Source organism: Mauremys mutica, chromosome 6 (assembly GCF_020497125.1).
Source record: "Mauremys mutica isolate MM-2020 ecotype Southern chromosome 6, ASM2049712v1, whole genome shotgun sequence".
NCBI lineage: Eukaryota > Metazoa > Chordata > Testudines > Geoemydidae > Mauremys > Mauremys mutica.
Window position 1 is genome coordinate 129,144,183 of NC_059077.1, and position 25,217 is coordinate 129,169,399.

At 42.9% G+C, this 25,217-nt stretch overlaps 1 long non-coding RNA gene across 2 annotated transcripts; it reads left to right on the top strand.

Moving 5' to 3' along the window:
- Window positions 1-508: 508 nt before the first annotated feature.
- LOC123372370 lies at window positions 509-23,910 on the top strand. Of its 2 annotated transcripts, none has more exons than XR_006580245.1 (4): window positions 509-545; window positions 1,641-1,901; window positions 4,865-4,933; window positions 23,800-23,910. It is a non-coding gene; the product is annotated as an uncharacterized LOC123372370 (long non-coding RNA). The 2 variants fall into 2 exon arrangements; XR_006580244.1 differs by having other exon boundaries at window positions 521-820.
- The last annotated feature ends 1,307 nt before the right edge of the window (window positions 23,911-25,217 follow it).

Genomic DNA, 25,217 nt, shown 5'->3' on the forward strand with positions numbered 1-25,217 from the left:
GACTCTCCATTGTGTTAACTTACAATGTTGAACTTACGCACCAGAGACATGGAATAAACAACTTGTGTCTAACAGAAACCTCTTTTTCAGCTCTGCCTTGATCCTGACTTTAGGAACACATTTTCAGTGTACATACATAGCTTCTTACATAGTAGCTGTACATTCATTTCACAACTACAGTATATTCACGACCAGCTGGCTTTTGTTCAAGACTTCACCTGATATTCTTTGGTGAACCAGAATGTCCGCACCGGGATCGGGATACTCTTGTAACTCCCTTGCCAGTTGGCTTTGAGGGGATGTTAGGGTCACACAGATAAACATAGATCTAAATTCCAGGGGGTAAAGACTAATTTTATTAACCTAAGTGACAGAACTTCAAATTCCATGGAGTGATGTGTGTTAATATGGGAAACAATCACTAACTGCACCCAGAGCAATGATTTCCATAGCGATTTTCTCTGTGATGCAGTGATGTGCTTAGAGTTCCGCTAGTGGCTTTTTGTGAGTAGTCATGACTGGATCACAACCTCCGGTTGCTCTAGGTCAGCACTGATGCTCACACCCTTAAAATATTTCCACCATCATTTAAAATACAAGATACTCCTGATCATCCAAATAGCCTGGGGACCATAGATTTTAGGCAGATAATCAGGAGTTCAGATAATTGAGAGAGCAGGAGTGGTTCAGCCATTCAGCAGTGGGGTGACCTGCTCTCTCAGCCAGGGGCTCCTCCTCCTCACCACTTTCTGCTCTTCTCCACTCACTCACTCCCATGACAGCAGAGGTGCAGAGGGCTCCCTGCACTGCTGCAGAGCTGGTGAGTTCCAACCCCGGCAGGCACAAGTGCATGGGGATTCGGGGCCAGGATTCAGCTGCCTTACCAGGACCTCAGCCTTCACTGCACCTTGCACCCACAAGGCTTGTGTGTCATGGCCCTGTGGCCAGGCAGGGAGCCTTCTGCAGGCTCATGGCCCTGGTCGCTCACTTTCATGAGAATGCAGAGGGCTCCTTGCACAGCCACAGGAGCCATTTAGCAGCAGGGTGGCCTCCTCCATGGCTGGGGGCTTGTCATTCTCCTCCCAGTCCTGGCCAGGGGTCTCTGCTCTATGATCTGAACCTCTACAATAGCTGAATCCTTTCCTTGTCCCCCAGCATGAGATATGTGCAGCAAAGGGCATGTTTGCCATGTATCTCATGGTGGGGAACAAGGAAGGGATTCAGGTAAAGAGGAGGTTTGGATGATAAGGTTTTGGATAAACAGAAGTATACTGAATATATTTTTCATAGTTTTACCACAGCTAACAGGTACCTGAAAAGGTTACAGTAAGTAGATTGGGCGAACCAATGGCATAAAGTTATGACTGATGGAAGAAAAAAATAGGAGACAGAAGGCAAATAAAGAAAATACTTGTGAGCTGGGCTGAATAGGGGAAAATAGGCCCTGATCCAGCAGTCCTCTTAAGGAAGTGTATGACTTTAAGCATGGGAGTAGTCTCATTGACTTCAGTGAGACTATCCAGGAGCTTAAGTGCTTTGCTGGAGCATTGGCTTAGTGCTCATTTGCAGACCCTGAAATCTTCCATCCCAACAACTTAATCTTTCCTCAGACAGCCATCATTGCTTCTTTTCATTCCCAGGTCTGTTGGTCTCTGCAGTGGGTGGCTTCTGAAGAAGTTGTTATCCAGCAGAAAGCAGTGCCAGATTCCTCATGATCAAAGGCGAGTTAAAGGAGAAGAGCATATGGAAAAATAAGGCAGCCTAGCCCAGCTTTCAGCAGACAAGCCTTGAGCTGGATCCCGCTGCATCTCCAGCCAGGCCAGCAAAACTTGTACACAGATCCTGCCAAGGAGCCATACTGCCTCAGGGCAACATTGACGGGTATCATTACATATAGCCTGGTGAGCCTCCTGACAGTGATTGAGAAATACAGATTTGAATGGCCTCACTATTCCTGTATTAGCTTTTTTATATTTCTCAGTTGACCGTTCCAGCTCTTTGACTGCACACTTAGATCAATAATATTTCATGGGAAGCAAGCAAAACAAATACACTCTAGTCTCGTCAGTGGCTGCCAGTGGAATAGTGTTTTCTATGGATTGCCAGCCATGTCCCTCGTGTGTTGTGGGTGGCTGCATTGCTCGAGGAAATAGACAGAGAGGAATGCAAGGAGGAGTGTACCCATTGCAGTTCACACCGCATGGTTAGGAGATGCTTCTTTCAGTACCAGAAAATTGACTTTCAGCTGGCCTTGTTGGTTACTAAAATGTTTGGAGTCTGCTCCTGCTCCTGTGGAAGTTGACAGGAATTTTGCCAGAGACTTCAGTGGGAGAGGATTGGGCCCTTCCTAGCAAAAGACCTGGCCATATCGAAGGCTTCCCTTGTCCACCTCTGCCAAGTGTGTAATTGTGCTCCCCCCAGTCAAACCTAGGCAGTGTTTTGTTTTGTATGAATTGCTGAAGCTGAATTTTCCCCTCACTGTGTTCAAAGACCTGAAAGGCTTTAGCTCACAGCAAACTGGTAAAGCCTCCAGTGAGCGATAGTTTAAGGTTGGCCGCTTTACCAGCGTTCCTGTGACCATTGCGGGTGGGCATATGATGGGGAAGAGAGGGGTTTCTGACTGCTGGGGGGAGTGGGTGCTGCTGCTGTGTTTGGGCATTAGAAAGGAGTGAAGCATCATCCTGCTCTGCCTCCACACTTCCAGAAATCTCCCTTCAGCCCTTGGCTTGAGCACCCAATGTTTCCTGCCTTACAGCATTCAATTACCAGATATCATCCCTCTCTCTAAGCAGGAACCAGCCATGGGGAGAGAGCACAGAAGTGGGCAGGGGAGGATACCACCAGCCTCATTAAAAACCAGGAAGAGTCGGCTGATGGATTAGGAGAGACAGGCTTAGGCCCCTGCTGAAAGGGGGCTTATGCTTATCCCTGGAAAGACTAGAGAAGAAGGAGGGGTGCCTTCTGAGGCTGTGAGGAGGCTCGGTCTTTCTTTGCAGTGTAGACATACCCTTAGGCTATGTCTACACTACCAGCTAAATCAGCACTGCTGCAATTGATGCAGCAGTGTTGATTTAGTGGGTCTAGTAAAGACATGCTAAGTCAAAGGGAGAGCGTCTCCTGTCGACATAGCGCAGTGTAGACACCGCTGTAAGTCAACCTATGTTACGTTGACTTCAGTTACATAATTTACGTAACTGAAGCAGTGTAACTTAGACTGACTTCCAGTGTTAGTGTAGGCCAGCCCTTAGAAAACCAAGATGGGGGTGTAGCAAGTCTGTAGAATGGCTGGCATTCAGACCCTGATTCAGCAAAGCACTTAAGCATGTGTTTACTAAGTCTAAGCATGCGCTTTAATCCCATTGACATCCATAGGATTTAACTCATGCTTATGTGCTTTCTTGAAATGGCTATTCTGTATTGAGGAACAGGAGGCATCAGGATTTCCCTATAGATCCGCATTCTCTGGTAGATTTGGAGTCCATAGTGCCCATCCTATCTCCAAACTGCCCCCTTGAGAAGAGACTAAGGCTGAATTTTCACGAGTTTTCTCTCTCCTGCAAATTTCACTTCAGGAGAATGTGCGACAGCGCCACCTAAAATGGAGGGCTAGTCTTCATTTTTACATAAATTTATCATGAGCTAAATCTATGATTTGTAGAGTTGGTCACAATTTTTCAGCTGAATTTTTTTATTATCCAAATTTGGCCCATTATCACAAAAATATTTCAATTTTTTAAAATACTCTTTTATTGGTTGCCCTGCAATATTTTCTCTCTTGTTTTTGCATAGCCAATGTTGATCCTTGGATGTACAAGCAGGGGAATATCAAGCAGGAGTAGGGAAGTGGTATTATCTCTGTTACATGGCATAATGAGACCATTAGTGGAATATTGTATCCAGTCTGGGGTCAACAATTCAAAATGACTTGCATCCGACGAAGTGGGTATTCACCCACGAAAGCTCATGCTGCAAAATGTCTGTTAGTCTATAAGGTGTCACAGGATTCTTTGCTGCTTTTACAGAACCAGACTAACACGGCTACCCCTCTGATAATTCAAAAATGATATTGAAAAATTGGAAAGAGTTCAGAAAAGAGTTACAAGAATGATTTGAAGTCTGGAAAAAATGCCTTAAGGGATGATTTGATCATGGTCTATGGGTACCTGCATGGGGAAGTGATTTCTGATAGTAGATGGTTCCTTAATCTATCAGAAAAGGCATAATAAGATGCAATGTCTGGAATTTCAAACTAGACAAATTCAGACCAGAAATACAGCAAGGGTGATTAACCACTAGAAGATTACCACTAGAAGATTCTCCATCATTTGAAGTCTTTATATCAAGAGTGGGTGTCTTTCCGAAAGATATGCTATAGTTCAAATTGAGGGTATGGGTTTGATTCAGATATTACTGGGTGAGGTTCTTCGGCCTGTGTTGCACAGGAGATCAGACTAGGTGATTGTAATAGTCCTTTCTGTCCTTACAAATGTATGAAAATCTGCACAAAGACAAATCAGACCATTATAAAAAACAATGGAAGAAAAACCACTTTCAAGTATGCTGATGGCTCCATTTCAGGGTTTGGTTATATACAGGGCACTAAAATTTAGTCTTGCTGGCACCACCAGAAGTTCTGATGAAAGCCTAGCTGCAGGACCAAAGTGGTATCGGACCCCTTTGGTCCCAGGTATCCTGTGGTCTTTTCCTCACAATCATAATGAAGTGTACAGTATATCTAAACTCTCAGAAATCAAGGTTATTTCAAATGTATGTCTGAGTCACAGAGGGGGGAATGAGCAGGACCAGGGTGGATTACCAGGTGTGATCAGAAGGGAATCACTGGCCTACTTGATATTGTTTGTAGTGAAGCAGTGAGGACGAATCCTTCAAAGAGGATGAAGATGACTGAAACTGGAAAACAGACTTGGGTGAGGTGAGAGTGGGAGGGGTTATATTTTAAAACTTATGACAATTTACATAAAGGCATAATGATACTGCTGATTGAAAATATCTTTGTCTAGTGTCCTTTGCCAGGAAGCAACAATACAAGGGTAATATTGTAAGCATCTAAGCAATATTAAATGCAAAAACAAAGAAAAGAAGCTGACTCTGTCACAAGGGACTCATTTGTGAAGAATTGCATTCTTTTTTTTTCCAAAGTACATTCACAAGTGTGTATTTCATACTTTTCTAGAGGTTTGTTTGCTTGTCCTCAAATGACACAGATAGATGAACTGAGAGCCCTATTTTTCATTTTGAATTCCTTGAAGCAGATGCCGATATTCTGTTTTGCACTTCTGGCAAATAATATAAATATAAAGCACAATATAAAGGCACAGCTGGCCCTGGAAGAGAGGTTGATGCTGTAACTGGAAACCTTGCAACTCAAAATCCAGAATGACTGATAAAGTTGTATATGATTTCCATTAATTATTAGGTAGGTGTTCTTGCCAGCATAGATCTGTGACTCACTGAATACAATAATGGAGGCAGGAGAGTTAATATGAGGAGGCCATCATCAAGCCTGGAAGAACAGGTCTAACACTCACAGTCCCCAGTCATTGGTGGGCAGGATTGAACCTGGGACTTCAGGAGTGAGGCTTGAGTCTCTACTGCAGGAGCTGAAAGCCATATGGCTTTAGAGCAGCCTCTTTAATTGCTCTCTCTTGGTGCCACTTGATGGGGCAGAACACCACGCCCAGGAGGTGTGTGGGTTACACAGGCAGCAGATTTTAGAACTGGTGTTTATATATTTTAAAAAATCTATCATAAGGGCCAGGACCAACTTTCTATGCTTGTTGCACTTTCAAGATTTTTTATTCTGCAGTCTGCATCATTTAAATGAAATAGCATGTCAGTCAAAACTCAGCCTCTGTAATTACTTGCATCTCAGCAAATTTTACAGGTAAGCACTGGGAGCAGAAAGGAGGTGTCCTCCTGTCTGAGCTAGATAATACTTAGTCCTGCCATGAGTGCAGGGGCCTGGACTAGATGAGTTCTTGAGATACCTTCTAGTCCTATGATTCTAACGTGGTCTTTACCTGGTGTGTGGCTTCTGATGGCACAAACAATAAATTAGATGTTGGGTAAGTGATGTAGCCACTTTATCATGGCAGCAGCATCCAGAGATGTCAAGCACATCCACCCAACCTTATAGAGGATAAAGAGGGCAGTCCATAATTGGATGACATGCTGTTTCCTGTTGAACTCCAAGAAAGCCCAATGGCAAAGATATGAGGTAAATGGCACATGATCACAATGTATCTCATTGTAAAGAAGGATCTTTTGTTGTTCTGAGGGATTGTGAGAGCTGATCTAGAGAGACTGGGGGATGCAAAGCTAAGTTGTCTATCTGCCAAGAAATGCGCCATTGATCCAGAATATAGTCCCACAACATCTGTTGCTGCTATTCCTTAGAAAGGCCATATCTGATGTACTGCATGAGAGGTTCAGCTAATTCAGAAGCCATACACCAGAAGAAGCTGAGATCCACTGGGAAAAGGACTAGACCCACCTCTAAAGGCTGCCTGAGCTACCAGGCCTGAAGGGAAGGACCTTAGGCATGGCTCATTAAGGGCCTAATGTTGAGAGGTCCTAAGCACCCCACGGATTTCCATCACCTTAATTACTGCAGCCATGTAGACAAGAGAGCTGTTTGGAGGAGAAGCGATGCCACTGGCCCTAGTGGGCAGTTGATTTTCCTCTCACCCTGAGTAGAGAAGATATGGGGCACCGTGCAGGGGGCTCTGCACGGTGCCCCCACCCCAAGTGCTAGCTCTGCAGATCCCATTGACTGGGAACCACAGCCAATGGGAGCTGCGGGAGCAGCGCCTGCGGACGGGGCAGTGTGCAGAGCCACTTGCTTGTGCCTCTGCGTAGGAGCCAGAGGAGGACATGCCGCTGCTTCTGGGAGCTGCTTGAGGTAAGTGCTGCCTGGAGCCTGCACCCCGACCTCTTCCCGCACCCCAACCTCCTGATCCAGCCCTGAGCCCCCTCCTCCCCTCTGAACCCCTGGGTCCCAACTTGGAAAACCCTCCTGCATCCAAAACCCCTCATCCCTGGCCCCACCTCAGAGCCCACACTCCGAGCCAGAGCCCTCACCCTCCCTGCACTCCAACCCCTTGCCCCAGCCTAGAACTCCCTTCCACACTCTGAACCCCGCTGCTCCATCCCCAGCCCTCAGCCCCCTCCTGCAGCCCAAACCCCTCATCCCTGGCCCCACCCCAGAACCCACTCCTCCAGCTGTAGACCTCACCCCCTCCCACACCCCAACCCCCAATGTGGTAAGCATCCCGCCATTCAATCTCCATACCAGATGTGGCCCTCAAGCCAAAAAGTTTGCCCACCCCTGCTCTAAGCTCTAGGGGCCAGGCAGGACCAAGGCCTAGTGGTGTGTTTACTTGCCTTGATAAGTTGGGAACTGGTTTTATTTTTCCCCAGCCACAGAAGGATAACAACTCTTTCCTTGCCTCTCGCCCTGTTGAGAAGGAAGCAGCGTGCCATGGGGGCCTACATTTCCAACACTGATAATTGAGTGTGGGTGCCCTACCTGAACACATTAAATGGCCCTGATTTTTCAGAGGGTGGATACTCTGCACTTTCTTAAAATCAGACCTCTTTACAATGTCGCAAGTTGATCTCCAAAAGTCATAATGGGTTAAAAATTAGGGTATGAGTGTCTTTTGCCCTGAGGGCTGGCACCTACTAACTAAGCATTAAAAAACTTAATCCTCATAAGTTTTCTTTTATCTGGAATGGTGTCGTGACCTGCGGGCACACAGACAAGTAGAGATGGAGGAAATTTTTCAGACAAGTAGTTTATTTGCTGAAAGATGCAGTTTCAGGTCAACCAAGGGCATTCACGAATTTGGGTCAAATTCGACAAATAGTTTTGGCCAAAAAAAACCCCAAAACTAAATATTCTAAATGTGTCCACATTTTCCAAATGTTCTGAATTTTTCTTCTGAAACCTTTTGTCTCAAAAATTTGCTAAATTCATTAAAAATTCTCACACACCCCCAAAAAGCTGGGGAACCACTCAAAAACTAAATGGGGAAAAAAACCAAAAAATAATTTTGGGTGAATGAAACATTTTGTTCAGCCTGAAATAGATTTTTTTCTGTTTTTCTTTTTGTTGAGAAAAACTGAAAAAATTCAGTTTCAGGTGAAGCTGAAACAATTTGGGGGGAGGAGGGAGAAATTTTTCAGTTTGCCATGGAACCAAAAAAATCAAAATTATTCACTCCACTCTGCTCCATAATGTTCACCCAATCTTGATTGCACTTTACAACCACACTGTAAGGGATACTCCCTGTTCCAAAGAGCTTATGGTCTAAATAGACAAGACAGACAGAAGGTGTAAAGTGAACACAGAGGCCTAGAGATTCAAGAACACACTTGATGAGTGACAGAGCCAAGGTTGTCTGAGACCTGGTCCAGCTCCCTGTCTACTAGACTACCCTGCCTCTCGTTTGTAAGAGAGCTGGGCCCACAGAATTAGTTTACAAATAGTTTTATAGAAAATTGAGATATGTGAACACAGAATGTTGCCGTATCGCCTTGGACCACGGTGTACTTGCCCAAATGTATGTGGTTGCAGTTACCTCCTGTCACCCTAAAGAGATGTGCCAGCCACTCCTGTTGCATATCAATAACTCCATGGTCTACACGGGGAACACTGAAAGCCTGCTCCTGCTCAAATTGAAGTCCACGGTAGCCAGTAATAACCCTATTGACGTTATTTCTTTCTAAATGTGTGTATAGAATGAGTATCCCACTTTAGTACCTCTACATCTTTAATTCTTGTATTCACTTTAAGAAAAGTTAAGTGGAAATAGCTCAGGAAAAAAAATGCATCTAAAGTGTGAACCCACTATAGCGAGTTATCAGCATTACAGATTCTTTTTTTATACTTTAACTAAGCATTTAATGCCCATTGCAGTCAATTGGAGGGTTTCTATGGCCTTCCTTGGGCTTTGGCTTAGGCCCTAGCTGAACAATACATCACTGTTAAGATCAAGCATACTTCTATGACACATGATGCTACATGTTAATAATTAATATGCAATATTAACCTACTCTCTTGTAAATAATACCAACAAACGGGAAGTCTTTGCCATAGGGAATTACTAATGAAAGAGTCTACAGCCTGATTAACACTGTGAGCAAACCCATATCCTGCATAGTATAAAAATTCAACCACTGACAGCAACACCATAAGAGATCATTTGAACTGAAGGAACACATCTTTGAAGCAGGTCCTGATGAGATTCTACTTGACACAAACAATATTGTGAGTCTGTACTGGGTCCTTTCCCTTTGTGTCTAGGTGATGAAGAAGGACTTGCTCTAAAGGAAAACCAATGTGTTATCAAAATGATAGAATCCTTCAGTCATCTTTTCTCTCTCTTTCTCTCTCTCTCTCTAAAAACTTGCTTAGCTCAGCCTATGGAGGTAGTCAATGCTAGCTTTAAAGAGACAAGAAATGTAATGCGCAAAGGGTTTGATTCTCCAGACTGACTCAAACCACAGTGAGAAAGGTTGCAAGCGTTCTGATTTGAAAGGCAGTAGTGACAGAGATAATTTCTTTTGCTGCTGCAAATATTGCTGGACTGAAAGCAGGGTCAGCAGTGCTCCATAAGCATGTGACTGCTAAAGATGATCTATCAACTTTATGCTAAACCACCACTAGATCTCACTAGATGATACTGTCTTTGCTAGCATGACCAGACAGCAAATGTGAAAATTCGGGACAGGTGATGGGAGGTAATAGGAGCCTATATAAGAAAAAGACCCAAAAATCAGGACTGTCCCTATAAAATCAGGACACCTGGTCACCCTAATCTTTGCTTTCAGTGTAGGAGTGGCTAGTGGAGGAAAAGGTGGCTAGAAGATTGAGGAAACAGCTATCCAGTGCCTTGACTTGGCCTCAGGAGACAACCATGACAATGAGCATTTGATCTGTGTGGGATTAACCAGATGAATCCTTCAAGTCTTTGGCATTTTGTCTATAATCCACATCTCACATTTTGTTTTTCTAGATTTCAGAAGTTCCTAGAACTGGGGTAGAACATTTAAAACTTAACAAATTTCATCTGCTCTTGAAGCGTGACAGACTCCTTAGATCCTTTTCAGTGTTAGACAGATGCTCTTGTGCCACAGCGTGAAGACTGAAAATGCAAACATAGTATTTACAAAATACTGCACTGCGTTGGCTAACATCAGCAAATCTCAACTCAAACAGCCTCCCCCCCTCCATCCCCCCCCCCCCCCCGATGTAATGAAATAGCTGAACCATTATTTGGAGCCATCTTGGCTTCTGTCGCGAGAGCTGATGTATAATGTTTGGAGTAGGATTTTCAAAGCAGCCTAAAAGAGTTAGGCACCCCACTCCCATTAAATTTCCATGGGATTTGGACATCTAACTCCCTTGTGTTAGTCTTTTTAAAAATTCTGTCCTTGTTATGCAGTAGAAGTGGGGGGTTAATAGGTGCCGTGTGTTGGCTTAACTCTGCTTCCATTGAAGTCAATTGGTGTTTTACCATTGACTTTGAGGAAAACGTCGTTTGACCAGGAGTGAGCACTTTTGAAAACCATACTGTATTGTCTTTGATTTATTTACTCTAATATTTCTGACCTAAAAGTTAATCCAAAGGGCTATTTTTTACAAGAGGAGGGATGAGGGGAAGAATTGAGGTGTAGTGCATTGATGTGATCTTGATGAAATTTAATAGTCAATTCCAAGGCACTGAACTCTCCAACTGTAGCCTGGTTATCTCAGTCTGGAATAGGCTCTCAAGCCCTAATATTTATTTCACTATGAAAATAACAAAGGGTTTTCCAAAATATTTTCCAGTTGGTGTGCAAAGCATAATGGAAAATCCACACTGCAAACAGAAAGCTGATTGCATCTTTTCAAGACATTCAAGAATTTTATCTGAGTGTTTGTGAAAAATCTGCTTTCAAAAGAATACACATATTTGATTATTAGCTAACAAAGAAAATTATTTGGCCCTTGAGCCATTCATGAAACCTCCACTGAACTCCGTTTGGAAGTATATAGAAACAGAATGTGGCCCAAAAATTGTTGGCACTTGTCTTTGAACAATCAGTTCGACCAGATAAAAAATTGATATGGGTAAACTAAACTGACTCTCTAGTGTCCATTCAACTAATTATCTTCTCCATATCAGTAATTATTACTACTGAAACCAGATGTACGCAGCATCTGAATGAGCTCTCCCCTGCATCTAGTGACACACTGGGGAAAAAAACAACAAGGAGTTCTTGTGGCACCTTAATGACTAACACATTTATTTGGGCATAAGCTTTCGTGGGCTACAGCCCACTTCATCAGATGCATGCAGTGGAAAATACAGTAGAGAGGTATAAATACACGGCACATGAAAAGATGAGAGTTGCCTTACCAAGTGGGGGGGTCAGTGCTAACGAGCCAATTCAATTAAGGTGGAAGTGGGCTATTCTCAACAGTTGACAAGAAGGGAGGAAAATCACTTTTGTAGTGCTAATGAGTTCAATGTAATCAAGATGGCCCATTTCAAACAGTTGACAAGAAGGTGTGAGTATCAGCAGGGGAGAAATTAGTTTTTGTAGTGACCCAGCCACTCCCAGTCTTTATTCAGGCCTAATTTGATGGCGTCCAGTTTGCAAATTAATTCCAGTTCTGCAGTTTCTCGTTGGAGTGTGGTTTTGAAGTTTTTTTGTTGAAGAATTGACACTTTTAAGTCTGTTATTGAGTGTCCAGGGAGATTAAGGTGTTCTCCTGCTGGTTTTTTAATGTTATAATTCTTGATGTCAGATTTGTGTCCATTTATTCTTTTGCGTTGAGACTGTCCGGTTTGGTCAATGTGCATGGCAGAGGGGCATTGCTGGCACATGATGGTATATATCACATTGGTATATCTTTTCACTGGGAGAAAAGACTTCAGGAGCAGACCGTGTTCACATAGACATGCCCACTCTGCCTAAGTGCACAGCATGATGGAGTTGCTTTGCCAAAATGATTCATTTTGGCTGGTTTGGGGTTGCTATTCTAGTATTCAAATGCCGGGTAATGAAATGGTATCCTTATTGTACAAGTAAAGGGCAGCAGAACTGTGTTTAGCATGCCCTGATTGATGGCGTCTCCCTAAACTGAACCGCTCTTGCTAGGCAGGGGGTAGGGATGCCAAATCCCAACGAAGAGGAACGTGGGTGGAGAAAGGTGTTCCTACCCAGTGTGCGAACTCTGTCTAAAGAGTCTTAGACCCTATTTGAGCTGTGCCTCTCCAGTGTTTAATGGCAGAGCTGATTCGACTCAATTAAGAGTCCTAGAGCTGTTTTCACTGCTGAGCAAGCCTAGGGACAAAGCCTTAGTCCTTGTGTGGGAACAGTGAAAGGCAATGCAGAAACCACACTGACAGCAAGGCTCCCTGCTAGCTGTTGAAATCGTTGAGAGTTAGGTTAAGTGGTGGAACCTCAGAACGCGATGCCAGCAGAGAGACAGCAGTGGCAGAGAAGTGGCCAACAGGGAGTGGGGTGCCGCGGATGGTGAGGGGAGTGATGTGTTAAAGGAACATTTGTTCATCAGACTTTTCCACTGCCAGGTGGGAAACTGAGGCAGAGGACACTGCCCAAACATGCTTTGAGGTCAGGTTTGCTTATGGTCACATGCTTTTGAATGTGGCTGTGGTGTTTTTCCAAAATTAATGCTTGGCTCCTTTTCCCTTTTAGTAACAGGTCTCTTTTGTTATACACAGATTTAGGGCTTGTGAGTGGGGAAGTATTGCCTCTTAGAGGCCTCCAGGGATAGTGTTAAATTTTCCCAGATTATTGGGTCGGGGCTTGAGCTGATTCAGTTTTGTATTGCTAGGAGGAATCCCTAAATATTGAACCCGGCCCTTGTTACTGCCAGCTCCACCTGGCAAAAGGGTTACACGGCTCAGGCTCATGAAGTGTCTTCCATTCTTTATTCCTTCAGAGACTTGTCCCAAAGGCCACTGCAATCAACAGGTATCTGTCCATTGACTTTAGAGGGCTTTGGGTCAGGCCCTGAGTCAGCAAATTTGGTCTGGTATCACCAGCATTTGGAAATGGTGAGAGCAGACTGTAATGGAAAATGGTCTCTCTTGTGCACATGCAAAGATCTTTTCTCTTTGTGGGTAATGGTAGTGCATGGCAAACAGATTTTCCAGGTTGCATAGATTACAGTGTTATCTAGAAGAGAATAAGGCTCAGCAAGTACAAATTGCAAAGAGGATTGCAAGAAAAAAAGATTGAGCTGAAATGAGAACCCCTGAGATGAGAGATATTAAAAAGGTTTGATTTGGGCAAGAAAATAAAGTTCTATTTTTACACTCTCCCTTTGCTTAATTCCAGGAAAATGACAAGTATAATCATTAAAAATCTGTCTAGATTTTTATAATTTAGGCTCAGTGCTGCTCTCCAAGGCAACTACTCTTAGCATATACTTCTGCAATGCAAGAATCGTGTTAGAACATATCCAGTGAGAAAAATAATTTCTTCTCACCTTCTGGCCATCCTTCAGCTACCAGGGTTTCGTTTGTTAGCATCAGAAGCATATATTTCAATCTCCTGTTTGGAGTCAGCTCCAGAAGAGAATTTGCACACATGGGTGAACTGCAAGTGAAGCGAAGAACTCCGATTTGGCACTAATGAACTCAGTTCTCTCTGTAGCTACCAGTTATGCACATATCCATTGAATGTACAGTACTGACAGCAACTATTCTTATGGATGTTCCTGACTGAAGATGTTTCTCAAATTATTACAAAGGCTAGGACAGCAAATGGGGCCCAAGGTCCTACACGCATTTTCCCTCTCAGCTCAAGGCATCCTCCTTCATCTCCTGTGTAGGTTTAATTGTTCAGCATGTCTAAGCATTGACACAAGACACTAATTCTCTTTGATCCTTACTACGTGAGAGTTGAAACAACCCTAACTGCCGGTTTTAATAATTCCAGTTACAGTGATAGCTTATTACAAGGCTTCTTTCTGAGATGATCCCAATTTGAATGGGAGGCTATCCAAATTCTCTTATGAAGCACTTGGTGAATGGAGAGCTGCCCAAAAGATGTTTCACTCTCACATTAGACAATTTGGATTAGTAATGTATTTTATAAATAATACCAGGTTGTGTAAAGGTCTATAGATCAAGCAACTTTGCATAAGATTGCTAATGGGGACATTCTAATTTGCTCCTGGACCCTATGTCACTTTGTGGTGTGGAATTATTTTATTGTAGACATGTTCTGGTCTGCATTTTGGAAGGAAAAAACCCCTGACTCCTGCAAGATCTCATGTTATCATAATCATTCCTCTACGTAAATTCAAAATACTAAACATGTTAATGAAGGCTAGAGCTCTGGTGAAACTAATATCTGTACTGACATATTAGAAGCAACATGAGAGGTAATATAGGGCACTAGTTTGTGACTGGAGACGAGTGCTATTCAAGGTTCTGCTTCTGTGTGATCTTGTTCTCACTTCTCTGTACCTTATTTCCTGTCCCACCTATTTATTTTCTCTCTTGTCTACTTAGAATGTTTGAATGTGTAGGGATGTACAGTCTCTCAGTGTATATGTACAGAGCCCAGCTCCAATCTCAATAGGGCCTCTAGGCATGTCCGCAATGCACATAATGAATAAGTAGATGTCCCATCAATTCCTGCTTGCCTGAAGTTTAACTTCCAGAACTCTTATCTTACATTTTGAAGCTGCATTTCTGTAGACCTTAAAGACAATAACAAGAAATGTTTTTTTTTAAAAAAAAAGCTTTCTCCATCATCTTAGCATTAATAAAGCATCCTCAGCAATTGTTTCCAGACCTCTGAATTAGGCCTTTCCCTTTTGTTTTTAAAGGAATGCAGGCTTATTTAAAGTTTGGCATGTGCCACCTTCTTCACCTAAACAATTTTGAAAAATCATCAGCATTTTTGTTTCTGAAATTAGAAACTCAGAAGGATAGGATGGTCACATACTGAGGTTTTGCAATGCCACTCTATGGACACCATTGAAAGTTCATTGAAATTAATGGGAATCTTCCATTTGACTTCTGTGGGCTCTGGGTCAGGTCATTGTGGTGTTCCATGCTTTCGAATTCTACCTTATGGTTGCTGGGCATCTGTCTTTTTTTTTTTTAATGCACAGAGAGGTGAAATGATACCATAGTCCATTGCTTTCTGGATGTTTGACTTTGCCACACATTTATGAGTGCAAACCTTTTGCATTGGAAAATGGCCTTGTAAATGAAATTAACAGATGTTTATGGGTGAGATTTTTAAAGGCACAAAGGGGAGTTTGGTGTCTAACTTTCCCTTATGCCATTGAACATATCTCCCTCTGTGATTAGTTTTAGTGAAGACTGTATTTTAAGGGAATAACATTTGTTAATACATTAATTAATGCTTCTTTACTTTCATTCTTGAAATAGCAACAGAGTGAGTATTGTCTTTGAAAAATTATTTCCCCTGTGTTCACACTGGCAGAATGCAAACCTGCTATTTTGGATTTGCATACAGAAACTGAATTTTCAGAGGATTACATTGTCTGGTAAGTTTATCACAGCTCCTGTCTGTTGTGACATTATAAACACTCTACTTGCATTTACTCATGACTGCTTTGTGTATTGGAATGATGAAAATCACATCGGCAACTATGGGACTGTGCCTTATTTGTCTTCACTGCAGAAGGTTCAAGATGGTATTGGTTGTCTAAGGGGCTCATTCAAAGCCCACTGAAGTCAAGGGAAAGAATCCCATTGACTTTAACGGCCTTTGTATAAAAACAGCAACCTTAATTCTAAATGTCTTAACTTCCTATCTAATTTTGTTTTTTATTGTTAATGTTCCTGAAAGGTGATATGAACACAAATCACGAATCGCAGCCCTCAGCCTTAAAGGTTTTTTTTTTTTTTGGTTGGATTAGATAGACAGATAGACCTATCTATCATCAAAATACGGGACATAATTTATGGCATTTCATCAGCTGAACAGAGAGGTTAACTCTCACAAATTGCATGAATTTGACCTTCTTGCTCTACAAAACATCTCTTCTAATCTTATAGAAACAGGGCAAGATACCACAGGATTCCAGACACTACACTCTAGGAATCTAGCACTCTAAACTCAAGTACACACAACCATATATAGCCATATTTTAACCTATGTGATAGTCTGGTGCAAGATCCATGATGGCACATCCTTCTGTGGCAGCTGAAAAGATGAAGCAAGGGACAGAGCTCTGGAGAAAGGCTTTCATACTCAGAAGAGAAGGGAACACTTATGCAACAAGCAATTTACTTTGCCAGGAACTGTTTTGTTCACTAATATCATTGAAGACAATGCTTTTTATCTCTCATAAGCTTTTAATCTCCCAGTCTAGGGTTTCCTTTTGCCTGACACCATGTTATATACCTTGAGTAATATAACATTGCAATCTGTTGCTATGGGAACAATGATGATGATGTTGACACACATTCAACATGATAGTGATATATGCAGGCGTGACTATGGATTTGCTCCACCAGAACTGGATATGTCCCAGTGAAGTACTCAAAGATCATGTAGAAGATGGTGAGAAAAGCTGAAATACAAATACCTGTAATCATTAGGAAAAGGTAGCATGGAACACTATGAACACCAACATGAATGTACATATATGTAAGTGATAGGAAGTTCACATTTACCCTTACTGTGAAAGTCTTCTTATAAGGTCAGCCCCGTCCACAGTTTGGAAAGAGGATTAGTCATCCAGGAAAAAGAGAATTTTTAACTATACTGCACAATTCCCGGTAACAATACATGTTATCTTCTACAAACATAAGCATGTTCCTGCATGTCACTGTGCGTTATCACTTTTGGTCTCCACTTGTTCCTAGGAATATAACTACTTCCAGTTGCTGCAGGCCAGAGTGACATGGTATGAAAAGCTCTAGAGCCATGAATAAATTATGTCTGTCACCAACATATGTGTCTAAAAAAGGACTGTTGTAAAAATAAATTAATACTGCCCTTGAGCAATGCTAAGAGTGAACGTCTTACTCATGACTTTGCTAACTAAATCAATCCTCCATTTAGCAACACTGAAACCTATACGAGCAATCCTCCTTTTCCCATCTCTAACTTCAACAAAGAGAAATTAGCCACTGTGAAACACAACCAGAGGGATAATAAGGATCTTTTTAATGCAAGAAAGTAGAGTTTGAACTGAGTAATTTATGGCCTTATCCAGCTCCCATTGACCTAACTGGGATTTGAATCAAGCCTTAGAGTAGGGAAATCTAAAGATATTATACAATGAATGAAACCTTCTTCATTGGTACAGACGCCAAATCTTCGTCAGATATGGACGATTTTAATCAGGCAGCTGCAAATCTTATGCGCTAGAAGGTGTGAATTCACATATGTGATAATTAATGTGGCGTTATCTCCAGATTTATAAAAACAGACTAACTTTGATTTTAATAGTAATTTTATTTACTTGAAGAAAATAAGTACACAGTTTTCCCCCACACAAACACTAGCACATACAGGTGTGTAAAAAGATGGGATAAATTCTCCCATTCTTATACTCATAGAATCATAGAATCATAGAACTTAAAATCAGAAGGGACCATTATGATCATCTAGTCTGACCTCCCGCAAAATGCAGGCCACAAAAGCTGACCCACCCACTCCTGAAATAATTCTCTCCCTTGACTCAGCTGTTGAAGTCCCCAAATCCTGATTTAAAGACTTCAAGTAGCAGATAATCCTCCAGCAAGCGACCCCTGCCCCATGCTGCGGAGGAAGGCGAAAAACCTCCAGGGCCACTGCCAATCTACCCTGGAGGAAAATTCCTTCCCGACCCCAAATATGGCGATCAGCTGAACCCCGAGCATGCAGGCAAGACTCTCCAGCCAGACACTCGGGAAAAAGACTTTCAATATCCCAACTTTGACCCTCGGTACTAATTACCAGTGGCGGCACATTATTGACCTATTGACTAAATCACGTTATCCTATCAAACCATTCCCTCCATAAACTTATCAAGCTTAATCTTAAAGCCAGAGAGGTCCTTCGCCCCCACTGTTTCCCTCGGTAGGCTGTTCCAGAATTTCACTCCCCTGATGGTTAGAAACCTTCGTCTAATTTCAAGCCTAAACTTTCCGACTGCCAATTTATATCCATTTGTTCTCGTGTCCACATTAGTACTGAGCTGAAATAATTCCTCTCCCTCCCTGGTATTTATCCCTCTGATTATTTAAAGAGAGCAATCATATCTCCTCTCAACCTTCTTTTGGTTAAGGAAAACAAACCGAGCTCCTCAAGTCTCTTTTCAAAATCCTTTTGCTCATTTGGACCCTGCTTTTCTTTCTTGTTCCCTTTGAGGTTTCAAAGAGCTCTGGTCTTGGGCCAGAAGTTATAAGATGATAAAGCTCCATCTTACTCCTGTTAACTGACTAATGTCTCCTGTGAGTGTTCTCCATCCACTGGAACTCCAGCATGGACTTTATTGGTAGTTCGAGTATGGCTGTGGACAGGGGCGGCTCCAGGCCCCAGCGCGCCAAGCGCGTGCATGGGGCGGCATGCTGCGGGGAGACGCTCTGCCAGTCGCCAGGAGGGCGGCAGGCGGCTCTGGTGGACCTCCCGCAGACGTGCCTGTGGAGGGTCCACTGGTCCCGCGGCTTTGGTGGAGCATCCGCTGGCACGTCTGCGGGAGGTCCACCGGAGCCGCGGGACCGGCGACCAGCAGAGCGCCCCCCGCAGTGTGCTGCCGTGCTTGGGGCGGCGAAATTACTAGAACCACCCCTGGCTGTGGACAGCAAGTATCCAAAACCATGTTCTGATTGGCTAGTTGAGCCTTCTTGGTGATGTCACACCCATGGATCAAATCCCAATGGTGCATATCTGGGATATTATCATCAAAAAGTAGAAGGGAATCTCTGCCCTTTTTGATATGTAGGTAAAACATAAAAGTGAAGGTGTATAGTTTCTCTTTGCCTGTCTCCTTTCTACTGACATTTACAAAATGGGACTTGGGGAGTGCCTTTTAAAATGATATAACTGACTATAAGGACAACCAAATCTGTAGTGTCCTTTCACCATCCTACGGCTCCTGGCTATTGCCCTCTAGCTCCTTCTCCCTCCTCTCTTTGTAAGAAATTCATAAGAGCCTCAAACCAGCTCCCATTTCAGGCCTCTGAATTCAACTGTCAAAGCCATTGAGGGGCTTCTGGAGCATAGTGGTTACCGGGGTAGGCAGCCTGTAGTTTCCCTTTGAATCTTAGCTCCTATCACTCCACCTTCCTCTCCTCATCTGCTCTGAAAGCAATATTCACTAAACCTCACTGACAAGAGGATATCTAATCAGATGTTCTGAGAGCAAATGTCATGCTGCCCCCTTTGCAAAATGTTAAGCATCCTGGAGAGAAGAATCACACTTAACTGAATCAACCAGCACCTCTCTCTGCAGCATTTATGCATACCTTGGAGTTCTGCCATCCAACCTGGGTGGTCTGCCATGAACACAGCACAAAGTGCGGTGGCTAAAGAGGGAGCTGCTGGAGGGGGTGCAGTGCAGACTGTACTACCTGCCCCAGGAGCCCCAAAGCATGATCTTTGAAATAGTCCAAGGGCTGCTCCTTTCAGCGCTCTGGGAAGCTCTGTATCTGCCAACCTGAAGGCAGGTGGTAAGGTTAAAAAATGGTGTTCTCTGTATAGTAGATCATAGATCAGTCACTTGTTTTATACCCAAAGCCTCAGTATTATCGTACTGGTTTCTTTTCTTTGACATGTTGTCAGCATCGTTGACCAACCCGGAAGAAGTTTGACGGATGGCCTACGTAGTTAGCAGCCATAAGAATGCAGCATGCCAAAAGAATCACCAGCTACAGCTGCAATGTTAGCTGAAAGCTGGGTGAAAGGAATCTGTTTAACAGGTGTGCTAGGAATCTGGCAAGGAGACTTGGACTGAATCCAGTACCACTGAGCTTGTCTGAATGTCTTCTGTGTTGATTTGCTGACTGGCTAGAGTTACAGGAGTAAAGGAGGGTGGAGGGAATCTAAAGCAAATGCTTCTTAGCCTACATCAGTTATTCAATTGCTAGAAAATTCTCTGTCTTCAGTGCTGCTGATTTAACCATTGTCCAGGAGCATCCACTGCCTTTTTTTTTTTTTAAGAGATCACCATGAAGAGTTCTTTACCCAATGATTTTTCTCCACAGCACTTGCCTTGGGCAAGTGCTTCAAGTCAGCTCTGCAGAACAATATTGAAGGTGCTCTGAAATAGTCCAGAATTTTGGCCAGCTCAGTGCAGATGTAAAAATTCCTTCAAATATGAATTTGATTGCTGCAACTATCTGAGAAATTGCAGGTGGATCAATGTATGTTAATGGCTTGGATCATCTCGGACTGGGGATTTATGCGACAGTGTCTTTGCTGCGTACTTACTCACTGGAATGCCAAAACTGTCTTAATCCTAGGAAGTAAATTACTCCAATTTCCAAACCATCATTTCAAAGCTGCCAATGCCAAGCTTCTTAACAACCCACTGAAAAATTATGACTAGAAGAACTCTAAACAAACTATGTCTGATGGCTTTAAACAATTTCAGATAACAATCTGAGCGAGTACATTCTGGGCGAGGGAAGTATCCTGAGCGTCATCATGATTTCAGCAAAATATCATCTATCCATAGATGGGTCTCACTGCAAACACTCCAGGCCCAATGCTGCATTCCCATTTTGGGTGCACAGGATTGAATCGCAAGACAGTTAGCCAGGTTGCTTTGATTTATAACTTTCAAATGTTGTTATGAGCAATGATTGATTTTAGGGCTTGATCTTGCACCACTGAAATCAATGCGAGTTTTGCAATTGATTTCAATGGGTGTCTGGCATTTATTAACCAGTTTTTCTCTGGTCCCAAAGTAAAAATTAAAGAAAAAAGAAAAAAAAATGTTGAAAGACTGCAAACAAACAAAAACCCAGGGAGATGATATGAGAGAGTTTGTTTTTTGCGGCTTTGCACTCAAGTTTCATGTTCAAACTCTCTGAAACAGATTCACAAGATAGTGAGATGGTAAGGCCTCCAATCTGCAAAGCTTTATGGGTATGGTTAATTTAATGCACTGTGAGCAGTGGGGCCATAATCCTTACAGGATCAGGGCCATAATATGTTAAATTCTCCGGGCAAGACCTTGCCACCCTTACTCCTCAGGGGTATTATCTTATTCCCACTGCCTCAAAGTTTTTAGGTTTTTCCATGGGAGTTAGGTGACTAACTAGCTTGGAGGATCAGGGACTTACTCCATGATTACTAATTTCAGTGTGTGAATGTGGGTGGCAGAATCTGTCCAGTCTGATTAAAGCAAAAGTGAATGTTCCTGCATGTTACAAAGAGAACAAAAGGGACTGGGAACACAGGTTGTAAAGAAAAGTCAGTGTACTTTTCAGGTAAATGATCATCTCTCTCTTCTTACTTCTTCAAAACAGCAAGTGTCCAAACAGGTCAGGGAAAATTGCTAACCTGAAACAATAATTATGATTTGCATTTTGTGATTTGGCAGTTAATTAGCATATGACTAGTGTTCTACAGGATTGCAAATGTGTGAGCCCAACCCCAGCTGGAGGCTCTGTTAGACTACACCACTTGACATAAGTCTTAATAAGTAGATTGGTAATGCTAGAAAATCTCTGTTATGGGCTTGTCTCAAATTGAAAGAGTAGGAAACATCCCATTCCTATAGGTCTGAAAGAAGATTAATTGATTGGTCTCATATGAACCTGAAAGCCATTAAGAGCATGGAGGATGAAAAGCAATTCAAACTGCTTTATTGCCATTTTCTAGTAAAGTGCCAGTTTAGACTCTGGACTTACTGTGAAGCAGCAGGTTTCCAGATATTGACTGTGCTGGCATGTGCTCCTGGAAGAGAGGAAATGACTAGTTCCTAGAAGCAGAAACATCTGCTCAAATCATACAGGCTTGCTGGCTGAGGCCAGACAGTGGGAACGCTAAAAGAGTTCATGTGCTTTGCTAGCCTCACCAACTGCCATGAGGAGAGGAACATGGGGCCACAGTGGTGGATGGGCCTGTTACTGGGGGAGAACGGGGGGGGGGGGAATGCTCTTTTAGCAAAAATGGACCATTTTATGGAACATATGGGGGGGCGTTATACGTGAAACAAAGGAAGTATTAATATCTGCATAAAGAGACAAAGCAACTTGTCTGAAGGGAAGGCTATGGCAGAGGTGGGGCTCCTGGACTCTCAGTCTTGGGCCTTAAGCACACAGTCAGCCTTCATCTCTGGAATGGTGGGTCCCCCCCGTTTTCATTGCAGAAACAAATACAGACAATGGGGTTGTTGTTTCCCCCCCCTCACTTGCACTGGTATAAATGAAGATAACTCTTCATTGATGTAAAATGTGGTCTAAATGAGAGGGGAATCAGGTTGCTATGCAATCCCTGTTAAAATACTTCCGTCTCCCTCTAATCTCCCCCACGTAGTTAAATTTTATTTGTACTACTGATCAAATCAATCCTGGAGGTGACCACCACTGTTCTGCTATAGCTCCATGCTCAAAGTAACTGAGTCGCTTAGAAAAACCTCTGCTGCTTTTCCTCAGCAGTCATATCTTCTGACTGAAGAGAAAATATAGTCTTTTTTTTTCATTTGCACAAGGAAAAATGATGCAAAAAACCCAGTAAGAACTCCCAAGATTAAAGGAAATAAAGGCTGAAGACAGAGGGTGAGAGGCGATCCTGCACACAGGCCAGCTCAGGGAGGTCCCCATCCTCCACAGACTCATGCACAAGCTGAACTTTACACGCTGTGAGTTCCCCCATGGACGTCAACAGTGAATAAAGCTAAGCAAGTGCATAAGTCTTTGCAGGGTCAAGGCCATCGGTAGTGCTTGGGCCTTGTGCGGCCTTCTGTACAGGACTGAGTCTGATCCAAGGAGAAGGAAAGAGGGTAATTAATGTGTGGGTCTGATTGTGCAGTTGTATTCCTTCCTGTTCTCTGCTCCAAATTTCAGGATTAAATGTAAATTTTCCTACCTTGAGGCCAGTCCTGCAGCCCTTGATCCTGTGAGTAGTCCCACTGAAGTCATAGGAGCTAATATGAGGAAGAGCAACAGGATTATGCCCTACTTTGAGCACTGGTGAAACTGGTTTTAAGGCCCCGATTCATCAAAGCATTCCAGCATATGATTAATTTTAAGGACATATGGGCCTTAAGAATGTGGTTAAAATTAAACAAGTGTTTGAGTGCTTTACTGAATTGGATCATCAGTGAGGGTTGCTATTTGATCAGTCAGATGCGAAATACATTGAACTGACTATAATTAGTCCATCACTATATTTTATTTTTTCCAAAAGTCCTAGACTATGCACTGTATTCAGTCATGGAAATTTTCATTTTCATTTTTTTTCTAGCCATCTGCAAGTAAATATTGATTTTTAGGTTTGTAAGTATTTGAGTCGATAGTAAGTCTTTTTATTTCCCTCCCTTAAGTTTCTTAACACCTTTTGTGTATTAAGAATACATATTAACTATAAAGAACTTCTGGTGCTTTCAGAGTTCAAGCAAAAATAAAAATCAATTTCTGTTAAAATGTCCAGTTGCTTCAAACCAGGGTTAAAATGAAAAGGAGAAGTTTAGCTTGTGTATGTGATAGAACAAAGAACAATTCCTAATCACTCTCACCACAAAGATGTGTGTATTGTCCATTTTTTGGCCATTGATAAATTAGGAGGCATAAGTAATAACAGATTTCTTTTTTTAATTCCTTTTTTGTTCAGCATTCAGGGTGCATTTCCAAAGAGAAGACTCTGACCATGTATGAGCGAATGAGAAGCAGAAAGAGAGGGAGAGATTTAATTTTGTTCTGCAGATTCAGATCTATGGATTATACCAGTTTATTGCCTTGAAAAAAAAAACACCATAAGATCATTTGCATCCCTGCTGCAAACAGATTAGCCCAGTGTCATCTGAAAAACTTCTCAATGCTTATCCAGTCTTTAATATATGAGGACATGCTCTCTGCTTTATGGTCTTGAACATTGTCAGTCACGTCCATTCATCCAGATGTTCCAACTGCAAAATATTTAACAACCCTTTTGCAATGTACCTATCAATCATAATATAAACAGAAACAGTTGATCTTCATCCTTCTGATTTTTAATCCTTCCCCCTTTCTATCCAGAAGCACTGCTTAACCTAAAACCTTAATCCCTAAGCTTGAAAAGTCGTAGTCACTTGCCTTCATAACCTTGTTAGCTTTATTCCTGAAGCATCAGAAGTACTATTTTTTTAAACCTTGTGCTAAGCCACAACTTTAGCACTGCAGCGTCCATGTCTTCTCATCCTGAGACCTGTATTGTGGCTTTGGTTAGTTTAGCAACTGGAGTGCTTTCTAATCAGGGCCGGCTCCAGGCACCAGCTGAGCAAGCAGGTGCTTGGGGCGGCCAAGAGGAAGGGGCGGCACGTCGGGCTCTTCGGCGGCAATTCGGCAGCGGATCCCTGTTCATCACCAGGTAAGTCATACCCAGGAAACCGGGGCTAACCAAGAACAAAAGGATGCATTGAACTAACTTTTGGCAAATTATGTTTAAGGAAGAAAAGTAAAGCCTTTTACATCAAATGGCCAATCAAGCATCTGGATGAAATGCTGGCCATGGTGAAGTCAATGGAAGTTTTGCCATTAACTTCAAAAGGGGCCAGGATTTCACCTCAGATGTTTAGTGGATTCTTAGGATGGAATATCAGATGCACTTATCATTGGTTTTACTCTGCTCCCACTGACTTCACCTTAATCTCACCCCTATTTTTCTTTATTAACAGCTACTCGGTCTCACAGGTACCCAGAAACCTTGAGGGTACATTGTAGCGAAGCCAAGACTCACCTGTGCAGCGCCTCCTGGTGGTCGTCTTGGGAATTAGCTCAACTCCAGCTCCGGAGCGCCCTCTGCTGGCTGGTGTCTCGCCTGCCTCAGGGCCCATGTCCCTCCTGGACCCCGGTGCCCCTTTACCTCAGGGTTCTGCCCCGGCAGTACCCCCACTCTCTGGGTCTCCCCTCCCTCTAAGCCCACCTTGCCTCAGTGGCTACTGCTAGTCATCATTTAACCCCCTTTCCCTGGGGCAGACTGCAGTCTGTACTGGCCACTCATCCCTGGCAAGGGGGTTGGACCAGCTGCCTCTGCCTGTCCCCGGGCTGCAC